Source organism: Lutra lutra, chromosome 3 (assembly GCF_902655055.1).
Source record: "Lutra lutra chromosome 3, mLutLut1.2, whole genome shotgun sequence".
NCBI lineage: Eukaryota > Metazoa > Chordata > Mammalia > Carnivora > Mustelidae > Lutra > Lutra lutra.
The window spans coordinates 43,865,032-43,881,456 of NC_062280.1; the positions used below are offsets into that span (position 1 = coordinate 43,865,032).

Consider the following 16,425-nt stretch of genomic DNA (forward strand, 5'->3'; position numbering starts at 1 on the left):
CAGAGAGGGGCCACACCAACCAGTCTTCCGGACCTGAGCTCAGACTCTGGGTTTCTTCCTAAGGACAGAGGTTGAGCACATGGTGATTTTAGGTGGGGAGTGGCTTTCCAGGAGTCACTCCTGAACCGGCCACATGCCTTTAGGCTGCAGACTGGTGGGGCCCGGGCAGGAGGTGGCAGGTGGCTGCGCCTTCATGGCCTCCACCCTGAGCCTGAGTCCTCATCGCCAGCTCGCCCCAAAGTACAGAAATCCCTCGTGGCCACAGACCAAGGGTCCAGGCTCACCGTGGACGTTGTCTCTGTGCTGTCGACTTCTGCCTGGGCGGGGGGATGGGGTGGGGATTTAAAGAGGGCTGTCAGGTGTTTGTGGCGCATCTGTCCATCAGTTTGGGTTGGTCTGCTGTTCTCATGGCTTGACCAGGGTTGTGGGGTTTGGAGGGAGCCCACAGAGCTGAAACACCCTTCTTGTCGCATCATGTCTAAGGTCAGTACTGTCGGCACAACATGTTCCTGGGGCGGGGCAGGGGGCTGTGACCCACACACCCATGACAAGCAGAACAGTGGGCTCTGGGACTTGGAAAGGCGTGAGACAGGTGCCCCTCGAGGAGCTCCCAGCCATGGTATGGAAGGGACGGAGGCATGCAGACCGCTATGGTGGGGTGGGGCATGGCCCGTGACAGGCTTGAGAAGGGGAGAGGCACGAAGGGCAGAGAGCGGCGGAAATGAACTGACGCTGTGAGGTGGGAGCTGTCAGAGGAGGCTATATGGACACTTTGTTGGAAAGGGTTTCTAAAGGATGGTCAGGCTCATGGTGAGGAGGGGTGTGGCCTGGTGGCTCAGCACATGGATGGGCACTGGACTGGAACTGGGCTGGCTTTGCATTTCTAGGGCATAGTGTTGATGTGGCAGTGGGGACGTGGGACTGTGGAAGGCCTGCAGGTCATGCCAGGACTTGGGCCTCCTTGCGTAGGCTGAGAGGTGGTGGCTGGCCCTGGTGGAAGCAGGTGTGAGAGGGCAGTGAGGAGCTGATCATCTCAGGCTCCACCAGAGGCAGGGGAGGACCTTAGCCGGGACAGGGCAATTGGGAGAAAAGGATCAAATGAGTCAAGACATTAAGAAGGGAAGACAAACGGGATTAAGTGGAGACGGGGCCAGCCTGAGACCTGAGGGGCAGTGGTGGTCCCTTCCCCTGGGCTGGACAGAAGGTAGGTCTGCTCGCCCTGCCAGGGACCGCAGGGACACGTTTCCAGGTGACAGGAAGCAGAAGGGGATCAGCTCCATCTACAGAGTCAGACACTTGTGGCCAGATCGGGGATGGAGATTAGAATCTGTGGGTCATCTGTCTGTGTGTGGTGGGGAGCTGGGTGAGGGCCCGGGAGAGACGGTCCTAGGACACACCCATAGGAGCCAGTCAGGAGCGGGTTTCCTGGGACCTGAGTGTTGGCCTGCAGACAAGCTTTAGAAATAGGCAACCACACCAACAATATTAGATGTTGCAGGTGAATATCATTCTAGTGTCTTTACGTTTCTGGAACATTTATGTAGTAGGATTAGAGGCTAGCTCTAATGCGTTATAAACCAGTTTCTGGGCTCTTTGCTTCCTCGTGCTTGGGCGTCTTGGCAGAAGAAGCTGTACCCCTTTCATTGACCCCTAGGTCCTATTTGACACCCCTCTGCCCGACCAACTTTCCCTGACCCCCTTGCTACGGCAATCTGAGCCCACCCACCCAGTTTTTTTCCACTGGTGGAAAAAAAACCAGTCCTAGCTGGTGTTGGTCATAGTCACGGGGGCATCTAGCAGCTCACAAAATGGGAAGCCTCTTTCTCTGGCATGATGGGCTGAGCTGGGTCGGGAGCCTGGATCTCCAGCTGGCCTCCTGATTTCTCAGGTCTCGAGTTTGCACATCTGGGGGACGGCTTCTACGTGCTCTCGTGCTCTCGGCTCTAGGGACCCCTCTCCTTTGTTCCTGCGCCATTCTCTGCTAGGCTCTGAAATGCAGGTGACGGATTATCCACTTGGCAGGTTAATTAACTTTCTGTATTGTTCTCTCCCCGCCCCCTCCCTCTTCCTCTAAGTCAGTGGCAAGCGGAGGCTGAGGCAGCGTACTGTCCCGGCCATGTTTTCGGCTGTCATTCCTTCAGTCTTGGATCAATGGTCTGGAATCACAGATGTCTCTTCCTGGATTTCTGTAATTTTTCCAGAGGTTGATTCAGGCTCCTCCTCGCCGAGCATCAGGCTCGACTCACCGGAGGAGGAGAGCGGAGCCCCCGGGTGCTCATGACAGCTGACATATTCCCCACAAGCTGAGGAATGAGTCCCATTAAATCAGGATTTATGATCAATCCTCATAAATTAAGGCTGCCTCGTGAGCCCCAGGTGAGACCCTTGCCAGTGAGTCTTTGTTAATTAGCACGGGAAGCGTCCCTGCTTAATCAGGGAGAAAAGCCAGCGACCATGTTTGTTGAAACCATGTCCTTCCATTGCATGGTGGCTGTCTCTCATGCCAGCGGCACAGACCCGGGTTGGGTGGGCAGCTGCCTACCGTGGGCCACACTATGGCTAGGGATAGACAGTTAAGACCTAAGCGGGGGAGGAGTCAAGATGGCGGAGAAGTAGCAGGCTGAGACTACTTCGGGTAGCGGGAGATCAGCTAAAGAGCTTATCTAAAGATTGCAAACACCTACAAATCCAACGGGAGATTGAAGAGAAGAAGAACAGCAATTCCAGAAACAGAAAATCAACCACTTTCTGCAAGGTAGGACTGGCGGAGAAGTGAATCCAAAGAAACGGGAAGATAGGCCGCGGGGGGAGGGGCCGGCTCCCGGCGAGCGGCGGAGCAACGGAGCAAAATCAGGACTTTTAAAGGTCTGTTCCGCTGAGGGACATCGCTCCAGAGGCTTAACTGGGGTGAAGCCCAGGCGGGGTAAGCGCGGCCTCGGGTCCCGCGGGGTCGCAGAAGGATCGGGGGTGTCTCAGTGTCGCAGAGCTTACCGGTATTAGAACGGGGAAGCCGGCTGCAGAGACAGAGCCGAGGAGTGACTCTCAGCTCAGGGTTGCCTTGAACCGGTCGCAGGCTCGGTCAGCTCGGAGCGCGGCCAGAGGCCAGGGTGACGGGAGTCATTTGGCGCTGTTCTCTGAGGGCGCACTGAGGAGTGGGGCCCCGGGCTCTCGGCTCCTCCGGGCCGGAGACCGGGAGGCCGCCATCTTTATTCCCGTCCTCCGGACTCTACGGAAAGCGCTCAGGGAACAAAAGCTCCCGAAAGCGGAAAGCGCTCAGGGAACAAAAGCTCCCGAAAGCGAACCCGAGCGGATGACTCAGCGCGGCCCCGGGTAAGGGCGGTGCAACTCCGCCTGGGGCAAAGATGCTTGAGAATCACTACAACGGGCCCCTCCCCCAGAAGATCTACGGGAAACCCAGCCAGGACCAAGTTCACCTACCAAGGAGAACGGCGGAATTCCAGAGGAGAAGAAAGCAAAACATGGAACTCATGGCTTTCTCCCCATGATTTTTTAGCCTTGCAGTTAATTTAATTTTTTTTTTTTCAATTCTTTTTTCTTTTTCTCTTCTTCTGCTAAATTTTTTTTAACTTTTACCGTTTTCTTTTTTTTAATGTTTTTTAAATAGTTTATCTAATATATATATATTTTTTCCTCTTTTTATATTTTTTCTTTATCGGCTTTCTTTTTTTTAATAGTTTTTTTTTTCTTTCTTTCTGAACCCCTTTTTATCCCCTTTCTCCCCACTCACAATTCAGGATCTCTTCTGATTTGGCTAAAGCATATTTTCCTGGGGTTGTTGCCACCCTTTTAGTATTTTACTTGCTCCTTCATAAACTCTTATCTGGACAAAATGACAAGGCGGAAAAATTCACAACAAAAAAAAGAACAAGAGGCAATACCAAAGGCTAGAGACCTAATCAATACAGACATTGGTAATATGTCAGATATAGAGTTCAGAATGATGATTCTCAAGGTTCTAGCCGGGCTTGAAAAAGGCATGGAAGATATTAAAGCAACCCTCTCGGGAGATATAAAAGCCCTTTCTGGAGAAATAAAAGAACTAAAATCTAACCAAGTTGAAATCAAAAAAGCTATTAATGAGGTGCAATCAAAAATGGAGGCTCTCACTGCTAGGATAAATGAGGCAGAAGAAAGAATTAGCGATATAGAAGACCAAATGACAGAGAATAAAGAAGCTGAGCAAAAGAGGGACAAACAGCTACTGGACCACGAGGGGAGAATTCGAGAGATAAGTGACACCATAAGACGAAACAACATTAGAATAATTGGGATTCCAGAAGAAGAGGAAACAGAGAGGGGAGCAGAAGGTATATTGGAGAGAATTATTGGAGAGAATTTCCCCAATATGGCAAAGGGAACAAGCATCAAAATCCAGGAGGTTCAGAGAACCCCCCTCAAAATCAATAAGAATAGGTCTACACCCCGTCACCTAATAGTAAAATTGACAAGTCTTAGTGACAAAGAAAAGATCCTGAAAGCAGCCCGGGAAAAGAAGTCTGTAACGTACAATGGTAAAAATATTAGATTGGCAGCAGACTTATCCACAGAGACCTGGCAGGCCAGAAAGAGCTGGCATGATATATTCAGAGTACTAAATGAGAAAAACATGCAGCCAAGAATACTATATCCAGCTAGGCTATCATTGAAAATAGAAGGAGAGATTAAAAGCTTCCAGGACAAACAAAAACTGAAAGAATTTGCAAATACCAAACCAGCTCTACAGGAAATATTGAAAGGGGTCCTCTAAGCAAAGAGAGACCCTCAAAGTAGTAGATCAGAAAGAAACAGAGACAATATACAATAACAGTCACCTTACAGGCAATACAATGGCACTAAATTCATATCTCTCAATACTTACCCTGAATGTTAATGGGCTAAATGCCCCAATCAAAAGACACAGGGTATCAGAATGGATAAAAAAACAAAAACCATCTATATGTTGCCTACAAGAAACTCATCTTACACCCGAAGACACCTCCAGGTTTAAAGTGAGGGGGTGGAAAAGAATTTACCATGCTAATGGACATCAGAAGAAAGCAGGAGTGGCAATCCTTATATCAGATCAATTAGATTTTAAGCCAAAGATTATAATAAGAGATGAGGAAGGACACTATATCATACTCAAAGGAACTGTCCAACAAGAAGATCTAACAATTTTAAATATCTATGCCCCTAACGTGGGAGCAGCCAACTATATAAACCAATTAATAACAAAATCAAAGAAACACATCGACAAGAATACAATAATAGTAGGGGATTTTAACACTCCCCTCACTGAAATGGACAGATCATCCAAGCAAAAGATCAACAAGGAAATCAAGGCCTTAAATGACACACTGGACCAGATGGATATCACAGATATATTCAGAACATTTCATCCCAAAGCAACAGAATACACATTCTTCTCTAGTGCACATGGAACGTTCTCCAGAATAGATCACATTCTTGGTCCTAAATCAAGTCTCAACCGGTATCAAAAGATTGGGATCATTCCCTGCATATTTTCAGACCACAATGCTCTAAAGCTAGAACTCAATCACAAGAGGAAATTTGGAAAGAACCCAAATACATGGAGACTAAACAGCATCCTTCTAAAGAATGAATGGGTCAACCAGGAAATCAAAGAAGAATTGAAAAAATTTATGGAAACAAATGATAATGAAAACACAACAGTTCAGAATCTGTGGGACACAACAAAGGCAGTCCTGAGAGGAAAATATATAGCGGTACAAGCCTTTCTCAAGAAACAAGAAAGGTCTCAGGTACACAACCTAACCCTACACCTAAAGGAGCTGGAGAAAGAACAAGAAAGAAACCCTAAACCCAGCAGGAGAAGAGAAATCCTAAAGATCAGAGCAGAAATCAATGAAATAGAAACCAAAAAAACAATAGAACAAATCAACGAAACTAGGAGCTGGTTCTTTGAAAGAATTAATAAGATTGATAAACCCCTGGCCAGACTTATCAAAAAGAAAAGAGAGAGGACCCAAATAAATAAAATCATGAATGAAAGAGGAGAGATCACAACAAACACCAAAGAAATACAGACAATTATAAGAACATACTATGAGCAACTCTACGCCAACAAATTTGACAATCTGGAAGAAATGGATGCATTCCTAGAGACATATAAACTACCACAACTGAACCAGGAAGAAATGGAAAGCCTGAACAGACCCATAACCAGTAAGGAGATTGAAACAGTCATCAAAAATCTCCAAACAAACAAAAGCCCAGGGCCAGACGGCTTCCCGGGGGAATTCTACCAAACATTTAAAGAAGAACTAATTCCTATTCTCCTGAAACTGTTCCAAAAAATAGCAATAGAAGGAAAACTTCCAAACTCATTTTATGAGGCCAGCATCACCTTGATCCCAAAACCAGACAAGGATCCCAACAAAAAAGAGAACTACAGACCAATATCCTTGATGAACACAGATGCAAAAATTCTCGCCAAAATACTAGCCAATAGGATTCAACAGTATGTTAAAAGGATTATTCACCACGACCAAGTGGGATTTATTCCAGGGCTGCAAGGCTGGTTCAACATCCGCAAATCAATCAATGTGATACAACACATTAATAAAAGAAAGAACAAGAACCATATGATACTCTCCATAGATGCTGAAAAAGCATTTGACAAAGTACAGCATCCCTTCCTGATCAAAACTCTTCAAAGTGTAGGGATAGAGGGCACATACCTCAATATTATCAAAGCCATCTATGAAAAACCCACCGCAAATATCATTCTCAATGGAGAAAAACTGAAAGCTTTTCCGCTAAGGTCAGGAACACGGCAGGGATGTCCGTTATCACCACTGCTATTCAACATAGTACTAGAAGTCCTAGCCTCAGCAATCAGACAACAAAAGGAAATTAAAGGCATCCAAATCGGCAAAGAAGAAGTCAAACTATCACTCTTCGCAGATGATATGATACTCTATGTGGAAAACCCAAAAGACTCCACTCCAAAACTGCTAGAACTTGTACAGGAATTCAGTAAAGTGTCAGGATATAAAATCAATGCACAGAAATCAGTTGCATTTCTCTACACCAACAACAAGACAGAAGAAAGAGAAATTAAGGAGTCCATCCCATTTACAATTGCACCCAAAACTATAAGATACCTAGGAATAAACCTAACCAAAGAGACTAAGAATCTATACTCAGAAAACTATAAAGTACTCATGAAAGAAATTGAGGAAGACACAAAGAAATGGAAAAATGTTCCATGCTCCTGGATTGGAAGAATAAATATTGTGAAAATGTCTATGCTACCTAAAGCAATCTACACATTTAATGCAATTCCTATCAAAGTACCATCCATTTTTTTCAAAGAAATGGAACAAATAATCCTAAAATTTATATGGAACCAGAAAAGACCTCGAATAGCCAAAGGAATATTGAAAAAGAAAGCCAAAGTTGGTGGCATCACAATTCCGGACTTCAAGCTCTATTACAAAGCTGTCATCATCAAGACAGCATGGTACTGGCACAAAAACAGACACATAGATCAATGGAACAGAATAGAGAGCCCAGAAATGGACCCTCAATTCTATGGTCAACTCATCTTCGACAAAGCAGGAAAGAATGTCCAATGGAACAAAGACAGCCTCTTCAATAAATGGTGTTGGGAAAATTGGACAGCCACATGCAGAAAAATGAAATTGGATCATTTCCTTACACCACACACGAAAATAGACTCAAAATGGATGAAGGATCTCAATGTGAGAAAGGAATCCATCAAAATCCTCGAGGAGAACACAGGCAGCAACCTCTTCGACGTCAGCCGCAGCAACATCTTCCTAGGAACATCACCAAAGGCAAGGGAAGCAAGGGCAAAAATGAACTTTTGGGATTTTATCAAGATCAAAAGCTTTTGCACAGCAAAGGAAACAGTGAACAAAACCAAAAGACAACTGACAGAATGGGAGAAGATATTTGCAAATGACTTATCAGATAAAGGGCTAGTGTCCAAAATCTATAAAGAACTTAGCAAACTCAACACCCAAAGAACAAATAATCCAATCAAGAAATGGGCAGAGGACATGAACAGACATTTCTGTAAAGAAGACATCCAGATGGCCAACAGACACATGAAAAAGTGCTCCATATCACTCGGCATCAGGGAAATACAAATCAAAACCACCATGAGATATCACCTCACACCAGTCAGAATGGCTAAAATTAACAAGTCAGGAAATGACAGATGCTGGCGAGGATGCGGAGAAAGGGGAACCCTCCTACACTGTTGGTGGGAATGCAAGCTGGTGCAACCACTCTGGAAAACAGCATGGAGGTTCCTCAAAATGTTGAAAATAGAACTACCCTATGACCCTGCAATTGCACTGCTGGGTATTTACCCTAAAGATACAAACATAGTGATCCGAAGGGGCACATGCACCCGAATGTTTATAGCAGCAATGTCTACAATAGCCAAACTATGGAAAGAACCTAGATGTCCATCTACAGACGAATGGATAAAGAAGATGTGGTATATATACACAATGGAATACTATGCAGCCATCAAAAGAAATGAAATCTTGCCATTTGCGACGACGTGGATGGAACTAGAGGGTATCATGCTTAGCGAAATAAGTCAATCGGAGAAAGAAAACTATCATATGATCTCCCTGATATGAGGGAGAGGAGATGCAACATGGGGGGTCGAGGGGGTAGGAGAAGAGTAAATGAAACAAGATGGGATTGGGAGGGAGACAAACCATAAGTGACTCTTAATCTCACAAAACAAACTGAGGGTTGATGGGGGGAGGGGGTTGGGAGAGGGGGTGGGGTTATGGATATCGGGGAGGGTATGTGCTATGGTGAGTGTTGTGAAGTGTGTAAACCTGGCGATTCGCAGACCTGTACCCCTGGGGATAAAAATATATGTTTATAAAGCTGTAAAAAAAAAAAAAAAAAAAAAAAAAAAAAAAAAAAAGAAAGAAAGGATGAATCCCCAAGTTTTGTAGCAACATGGACTGGACTGGAAGAGATTATGCTGAGTGAAATAAGTCAAGCAGAGAGAGTCAATTATCATATGGTTTCACTTATTTGTTGGGCTTAACAAATAGCATGGAGGACAAGGGGAGATGGAGAGGAGAAGGGAGTTGAGGGAAATTGGAAGGGGAGGTGAACCATGAGAGACTATGGACTCTGAAAAACGATCTGAGAATTTTGAAGGGGTGGGGGGTGGGAGGTTGGGGGCACCAGGTGGTGGGTATTGTAGAGGGCACGGATTGCATGGAGCACTAGGTGTGGTGCAAAAATAATGAATACTGTTATGCTGAAAAAAATAAAAAAATTAAAAAAAAAAAAAAAAAAAAAAAAAAAAAAAAAAGACCTAAGCGCCCCAGTTCTAGAAGCCTCAACACCATGGCCATTTCTGGGTATTCCGTTTTGCTCTGGGGTAAAATCAGAAATCAAAGCCATCTCTCTCTTTCTCCAGAACTCACACACACTCACACTCGCACACACCACTGCTCTGAGCTTGTTTCTTGCCGGGTGTGTGCCCGTATCAGCTACAGAGCTTTTCCTTTCATGTCTTCATCTCTAAAATAGGGGTAGCATGGTCATAACCCCCACCACCCCCACAGCTGGTTGAATAGTGCCTCTGCCCGACCCTGCCAAAAAATACACCTGTATCCAAACCCCTGGTGCCAGGGAAGGTGGCCTTATTTGAAATTAGGTTCTTAGCAGACACGATTACTTCAGGATCTTGAGAAGAGGTTATTCCGCATGAGGGTGGGCCCTAAACCCTAGGACTGGTGTCTTTATGGGAAAAGGAGAGGACAAATGGATGTGCAGAGAAGAAGACCATGTGGAGAGGTAGGAGGGAGGCAGCTACAAGCCAGGGAATGTCCGGAGCCTCCCCAGGTCAAGAAGACACATGGAGGATTGTCCCCGTGACCCTAGAGAGCACGACCCTGCCAACACCTGATTTCAGACTTCCGGCCTCCAGAACTGTGTGAGAAAAAAATATCTGTTGTGTGAATCCACCCAGTCTGTTCAGCCCTCTGCTCCCAAGGAAGTGGTTTGCCGCCTGCCCGGGGTTTCGCGGCCCCGCTGGGGCTCCCCTTCTGGTTTTTGCTTCTGGATGTCGCTCCCTCAGAATCTCAGGAATCTCCACCAGGTCACTGACCTTCCGAGCCAGGAAGGAGAAAATTATTTTCAATGATTTTAAATGATTTCACTATTTTACTATTTCACTGTAAACACTTTGGGGGTGTTGGACAAGTCATGTCAGCTCTTTGTGGGGTGTGTGTGGATTCCCACAGTTATGGTTTCAGCCCCCGACTGGCAGGTGGTTGGAAACTGTGCATCACACCAGCACCCTGATGTCAGCTTCCATCTTGCTCATGTGATAGAGGAGGTGCTGGGGCCCCAGAAGAGGTCAGCGTAATGGCTGGGGTCACAACCACTTTTCCTGGACACCTTGTATCAGAGTATCACCTGGATGGACAAATGGGCCATTTATTTAAAAATAAATCTGGTCTCCAGAATTCCACCAGACGAAGTGAGTCAGAATCTTCTGGATGTCACATGCTTGCTGGGAGTCTTTGAGAGCTCCTGGGGTAGCCTAGGTGAAGTGGATCGTCCGTGCTCAGGTCACGGGAGCTCCCTAGAACCAGGGACCAGTGTCCACGGTCTGCTCCCCTGAAGAAGCTGGTTCAGTGGGGGCTCTCAAGGGGGACTGGAGCTGCCTCCCCTTTTGCATGGCAGACACTGAGAGAAAGGAGCTGCAAGGGTGCTGGTCCTTCCAACCACCCATCACTCCTGAGCCCACAGGGCAGGCGGGAGACCTCCATTTTGGAAAGTTCTCTGGCAGATTTGAGCCTTGTAGAAACCTTCAGATAAAGAATGCATTTAAGTGGGGGATCTGATTAAAGCTTCAGAATGAAGTCTAACCAATTTGTTCAAATAGTAAATGAGGCTTTAAATCAGAATGATTTTGGCTCAGATGGCCTGGGATCCTGGGAGCATCGAAGAGTAAGAATCCAGGCCAGAGCTGCAGAGTCCGCCGCTGGAGCTTAGCAAGGAGTAGCTGGAAGGTCATGGCTCGCGTGCGTGTGTGCATGTGATGGCTACATTATCCGTATCATGTAACCACATACACTTCTCGTTCTCATGTGATGGCTCATTTTTTTTAGATCAACAGATCCTTTGCCAGATGCAGAAAATCCTGCATTTACAAAAGGCCCCCAGAAAGCATTTTCTGTGAGTGTGCTGGGGAGGCCGCTCAGGCCCATGCAGAATGCTCTCTGTAAGAGGCTTCTCTGTGGCCGTGAGCCACTTGGCATGACAGCTCTCCATTCCAGGGTGTCCTCCGCAGCTGGAGTCAGGAGCACAAGCTTGGCTCAAGGACATATACTCTGGGCAAGGTGAGCAGAAGGAAGGGAGCAAGCGTGTGGGGGGGGAGTGCTGTGTCCGTCCTGGCTCAGGGCCCATGTTTGACAGGTCAGGAGTCTGTCTGGGCCTCATCCTTTCCCCTGAGGAAGGAGAAGCTGAGCTCTTTTTCTAGGAGGAGTCATAGTGTATTTGGAAGCACACAGGATGAGATCTGGTCTTAGCACTGGGGACAGCGTTCAGCCTAGACAAGACCACCTCGCCATCACATTTTAATGTGACCTCCTTGGAGCTCTGCCTTTCTGGATGACCACTTTCAGGGCCTTCCCTCCCGCCACTTCTCTACCTGTCCTCATTGCCTGGGTATGTTCCTTCTCCTGTTCTCAGTTCCTTTGTGGACTGTCCTCTTCTCTCCATCTCCCAAGGGTCTGTCCTGAGCTCTCTTCCCACTCTCCTCACCACAGCCTCTGTTCTCCAGGAAGGCTGAACCCCACTGTTTCTGAGCAGGCTTTCCTGTCACCTGAGCTCCAGTCCCACACATGACTCAGGATGTCTCCATGGCCATGGGGAACTCAGTGTTTCCAAAAAGGGATTCCTGTCATGAAGCCAGAAGTCCCAGCAGTGACCCGGACTGAGTCTTCTCCCTTTGCATCTTGTTCTCTCTTCCTTGGACCCGTATCTGTGCCACCTCCAGTGTGGCTATTCTCAGACCAACCTTCTGAAAGCCTTCAGTTGGATCCCCTTCCCAGCATGGTGCACGAGTCCTTCTCAGCTGGTCCTTTCCAACCTCTTCCACCATCGTACATCGATGTTCTACTTACACTGTCATTTGTGACCCCTGTTCTCCAGTGCGCCCTTTGCCTAGGTCCATCTGTCCTCCTCCTGGTGGACTTCTAATCATCCTTCAAGACCCTGCTCAAATGTACCTGGTTTGGAAAGATTTCCTGAGTCCCCAGCAGAACCCATTGGTCCTTCCACTCTGAGTTCTGCCTCTGTCTCAGCAGTGTCTCCTGTGTTGGGCTCTCCCCTCCCCACTTTTCTCCTCCTGAAGGTCATGCATCTCAGGGCGTGGACACTGTTCTGTTTATCTGCTTGTCTCTTGCCTGTCCTCACTGCCTCACTCCAGCACCCAGGCAGATCCATCAGCTGGGCTTGGCGGCGACTTGTTGAAGGCTGCTGAATGCAAATCTGCAAGGCAGGGCTTGGGGCCAGGCAGAGGGACCTGGATGTTCACATTCTGTTCAAATGTTCCCCAATTCCAAGAGGTGATGGTCGTTCTGGTTACTCTTGCAACATTGTCATACCTTCTTTTTTCTCTTTCTTCAATTTTATCATTTCTTCCCTCTCCATCTGAGTCCCAGGCAAGAGGGGAAGAACTCATGGCCAGTTTGGAGCGTGAGCAATGAGAACCATGGAAAGGAGGGGAACTGGTGTTTTCCTTCTCTTCTTATCCTGTCTTTTTTTTTTTTTTAAATCCAGATACAATTCACGTTCTAGAAAATGTACCCTTTCCAACTATACAAATTAACTGTGTGTGCGTTTTTATAATATTCACAAAGCTGTGCAAATGTCACCACTCTGACTCCAAAATGTTCTCATCACCGCCAAAAGAAAGTCATTAGCTGTCACCTGTCACTCCCCCTTTCCCATCCTGTTAACTTCTCACCATAGCATTGTACACATCTTTTTTTTTCCCTTGAGATAGCATAAAATTAAGAAAATTTTAGTTCTAGAAAATTTTAAAGGACACATAGAACCCCATCTTCACAGACTTAACTCTATGGAACCATGCCTCTGTATATAGGGATGTAGGATTTACTATTTACAGTGTTTAGAACTATGCCTGGGGCATGCTAAAGGCTATAACTGTGTTTGCTAACCACCTAGCTGAGTGGCAGTGTTATCAGCAGAGGTAGGATTTCAGGACTCATTATAGACACACGGATTCCAAGTTTTCTCTACAGGATCTAATGGAAAATCCCATCTGTTCAATTGAGGACAAACACCGGATTTGAAACACAAGGATGTCTCTAAGAAGGGGATGATTCCTTATTAAATATTGGAAAATATTCCTAACTTCCCTCCAGAGAAAAGCCTGGAAAAAAACCAATTTCAAGAAAAATGCAGTCCAATGAAAGTGGAATTACAACATTTTGCTATAATTTCAAATAAGTGGATTCTTTCCATTTGATATCAGTTGTATTCCCACTGGGCACCTCAGTATCGATATTTCCTACTGACATCAGCAAGGAGCTCTGGGCACGCTGGGCAGTCCTGCAGTGCACGGATATGCCACTCTCTCCTCTGCAGGATGGCGAGCTTTTAACAACGTAGGCCTATGACACAAGGTTTTTAGAATGAACTTAAAAATAATAATAAAGCCTAATTCAGCTTTTGGCATTAATTTCTTGGTTGCTAACATGATGCATTTCTGTAAGAAGAGCTCATTTCATGACCTTTAAGGACATGATGTATCTAACCTGTAGGTGCTGGTGAGAACAGCAGAGCCAGCTGGAGGCTCTGGGAGGAATTCCATCTGGAAGGAAGCATGATGTGTCCAGAGGGCAGCGGGGTCTGGTGGAGTCAGTGCTGGCGAGGGTGTGTGTATAGTGGCAAGACTCTGGACTAGGGTGCAAATTCAGGCCAGCAGATGGAGAGGCTGGAGCTTCCTGGGACTGAACCAGCAGGCAGGAGTCAGTCCAGGTGGGTGGCTTGGGCAGAGAGCAAGGGAAGCAGAATGCAGACCTACATGGGGACCCAGATTCCTGAGGTGGCTGAAGGTGGTAACTTGGCCCCAGGAGCTGGAGCTGGCCAGAGCAGAGCTGTAGCAGAGTTGCCCACCTGGGGCCAGGTGGGCTGAGGACAGAGCAGCCTCCTCAGCACGCAGAAGTACTGTAATATGAGTGCTGGCAGGGGGCGGCTGCAGGGGCTCGGTTGGCTGGGGTTATGAGGACAGGTGAGTCTGAAAGAACATCTGATTGGTCTTTGCAGTGATGGGGTTGTGAGCATTCACACCAGGTGGCCACTCTTCTCTGGCAGTGTTCCCACTTGTTCTGTAAGTAAGGTCCATCTAGTAAGGACTAGATGTGTCGGCCAAGGCCATACTGGTGAGAAGACATCTGATGCTGGCTTCAGCATGTGACCTCTGGAATAAGGCAGGTGTGGGCTCAAATCCCAGCTTTATTACTTGCCAATGTCGTGGCCTTGGGGTTGTTATTGATCCCTCTGGGACAGGGCTAATTAAAAGCACTGTTATAAGGATGCATGAGATAATGTTGGCAAAGAGCACCCATGGTTATAACAGATGAAGCCCAGGAAGGTCATTCTCCCTGATTGCACTGGCTACCTACAATCAATGCCATGACCACAGCCATCTGCCCTGCCATTAGTTTACTGGCCCCCACATCCGTGTTTCTTAACTTCTAAAATGTTTTGAGTCACAAACTCCTTTCAAAACCTGATGAAAACTCTGCCTACTCCCTCCACAAAAATCCAAGCATACATTTTGCAAGGGATTTCAGAGGGTTCACAGATACTCAAGTTGAGAATCCCTGCTCTTGAGTTCAAGGCTGGTTTTATAAGTGTCATTTTGCCAGTCACTGGCCATATGTGTGTGCAATCCTACCTTAACATTCTGATTTGTGGAACTGACTTGGTACCTGATACACACTGTGCCCTATGCATTGATTGATCAGCTAAGTAAGACCATGACTCTGGCATAGCCCATGAAACCCCTCTACTCATTTCTGGCAGCTATCTGGACAGCTTCTGAGCCTACAAAAAAACCCTGCTGCTTGGAAGTTAGGGGGCCCCTTCTCCTTTTTGTCCTGCTGAAACCATCTTTCCACAGGGATACATCAAGTTATGATCTGAACATGCTGTGTTGAATTCTATCATAGGTAGACATCAAGTTATGATCTGGATCTGACCTGCCTTTATTTCTGGTTTCCCTTCTAATTTCCCCTTTCTACAACTTCATAAAGTCCCATGTTCTCCTCCCCAGTTGATGTTTGATGGGAATTCTGCATGAAGAAGACAATGAGATGGGATGGCTTGATAAGCAACAGAGTAGTGTGCATCAATAAAATAAGTAATGGGGAAGATCTTTAAGAGTTGATATGATATGATTTCCAGATTGGGTGAGGATATCTCAGGTGCAAAAGACTGTCAGAAAGGAGGAATAAGAATAGATGATTATATTTGCATATTGTGCAAAAGGAGGCACAGAAATGGCAAAGTAGAAGTTAGTCAAAGTGGTGACCTTTGGGGATTGGGTAAGAATGGGGTAGAGAGAAGGGATGGAAGATAGGTTGTTTGAGTATAATTTTGTATATAATTGTGATTTTTGCACTGTACATATTCTAATGTTCAAAAATAGAGTTTAGTTTTTTGTTTGTTTGTTTGTTTGTTTGTTTAGAGAGGAAGGAGCAGAGGGTGAAGGAGAGAGAGGGAATCTTAAGCAGGCTCCATGCCCAGTGCAGAGCCTGACACGGGGCTCGATCTTACGACCCTGAGATCATGACCCAAGCCCAAATCAAGACTCAGATGCTTAACTGACTGAGCCACCAAGGTGCCCCTCAAAAATAAAGTTTAATATGAAATGATAAAAAGAAAGCAAACTCTAGTATTAAAAACATAAGCTAATTTAGCTGTGTGTCAAATTGATAATTCTAACTGTACAAGAGAAAATTTAATTCAAATAACTTTGAACTTGGCTAATTAGATTTGTTATTGCAAGTGGCATAACTTCTGTAATTATGTAATTTCAAATTACTTGTAAATATTTTGGGATAGATAAAAGACATGAGTCTGTCCATGTTGGGGTCCAGGGCTCTCACTGTGGAAGAGGGAGCTGTGAATATGGGATGGGGCAGATGGAGAGGAGCCTGTGGTGTTGGGTTGATCCAGAAGTATCAGAGTAGAATGTGTATCTATCGGTTATTTGGGACCAACAGCACAGAGGTGCAGTGACATTCCGGTTATGATGGGCACACCTACCACCCAGATATTGGCTTCTAAATACCGTCCTCCACTAAAGGGAATCAGAACTCTTGGAGA

At 46.2% G+C, this 16,425-nt stretch overlaps 1 long non-coding RNA gene across 1 annotated transcript; it reads left to right on the top strand.

The window, feature by feature from the left end:
* Positions 1–409: 409 nt before the first annotated feature.
* Positions 410–15,298, top strand: LOC125096179 (uncharacterized). Its single transcript, XR_007126094.1, has 4 exons — positions 410–483; positions 11,172–11,402; positions 13,854–14,070; positions 15,218–15,298. It is a non-coding gene; the product is annotated as an uncharacterized LOC125096179 (long non-coding RNA).
* The last annotated feature ends 1,127 nt before the right edge of the window (positions 15,299–16,425 follow it).